Below are 1357 nucleotides of genomic sequence, written 5' to 3'. Positions count from 1 at the left end.
ACATTTTATGCACTAGGAAGGTATCAGATAACTAGGTGTCCCTGCTAACATTCTATGCACCAATCACAGAAGAATAGAAAAACTAGTCTCTATTCCCTATTCCTCTTTCATCATGGATGGCATATAGAGGATTTCGTATATCAACGCCTAAGCAATGTTGATTTGGGAGTCTCTCTACTATTCTCAGGATGAAAGGAGACATTATGGCGAAAATCATAAGTCAGAAGCAATTAGCTCTCCCTTTAAAAAGACACCGGCTATTGCTACTTGGACTTCATTAATGTGGAGGAGAGCTCTACAACGATTGCAATGCCTGAAATCAAGAAGTTGAAGGAGCGTATGAAAAAGTGACAATTTAACAGCAGAAAGTCCACAGCCAGTAGTTTCTTAGTATCTCCTAATAATGATGTAGGAAAATGGTTAGGTAAAGTAGATTGACATTGAAGTGAATGAATATTTATTGCTCTGAATTGAAGGTGTATTACATTTTTTTTTCCACAGTGTCGGCCAGCAGGGCAACTGCCCCTCTGAAGGTGGCAGAGGGGCATTCTCTGCCCTTGTGACCCTTCACTTTCGGAGGCCTTAACCAGTGACGGCAGCATGGTACAGAGCTGCCTCACCTTCTCAGTCCTCCACGTATTACATTCTTTATGTAGAAGTGGCTACACTGGACTTGAAAGTAATTTTAAGCACTACTAATGGGTAGTAGAGATCAAGAAAAAGACATATACATTCTATAGTTCTATTATCTTTAATGATGCTACAAGTTATTTCTGGTGATTTTGATATTTTTCACCTGTTATTCAAAAGTATTTTGAAACATTAATTATCTAGATATACTAATATTATTTCATTTAAATGGAATGCTGTTTTCATCTACTCAAGCACTTGGTTTTGGAGTTATTTCATTTCTATGAAATATAGTCAGTAGTATTTAAGCTTTTGTTGAGTACAAGCCATGAAAAATTACACTATAACACACTGACTTTGACTTCTGATTATAAAAATAATGAATAAGGTGGTTGGTGGTCATTGTAAGAGATTTAAGGGTTATAATTTGATTGCTGAATGATTCAATGACTTAGCTCAAATTAATGAAAATTATATTCAATTGCTTTTAAGAAAAGAGATACTGCATTTGTGATCTTGAACATAAGCGATGATGGGAAAAGATGCTGACAGGCTTTCAAAGAACAACACAACTATTGAGAAAATTCTCTCACCAGCTTTCTTGGATCTTGTTAAAATCTTTACTATTGTACAGATGGTAGTTTTGACCATGTAGAAAGTTGATCATCGTAATGCTGCAGTTGGAAAATAGTTTAAATAGATCTTACTAATTATTTGTCTGACATTG

At 35.4% G+C, this 1357-nt stretch overlaps 1 non-coding gene across 1 annotated transcript; it reads right to left on the bottom strand.

Moving 5' to 3' along the window:
• Nucleotides 1-497: 497 nt before the first annotated feature.
• LOC115870791 lies at nucleotides 498-635 on the bottom strand. The gene has a single exon (XR_004046923.1). It is a non-coding gene; the product is annotated as a small nucleolar RNA SNORA47 (small nucleolar RNA).
• Between the last annotated feature and the right edge of the window lie 722 nt (nucleotides 636-1357).

Source organism: Echinops telfairi, unplaced genomic scaffold (assembly GCF_000313985.2).
Source record: "Echinops telfairi isolate 266 unplaced genomic scaffold, ASM31398v2 ScPeMD7_2;HRSCAF=8, whole genome shotgun sequence".
NCBI classification, from domain to species: domain Eukaryota; kingdom Metazoa; phylum Chordata; class Mammalia; order Afrosoricida; family Tenrecidae; genus Echinops; species Echinops telfairi.
Note: the sequence above shows the minus strand (reverse complement) of the source record. Positions and strands in the feature narration are given on the sequence as shown.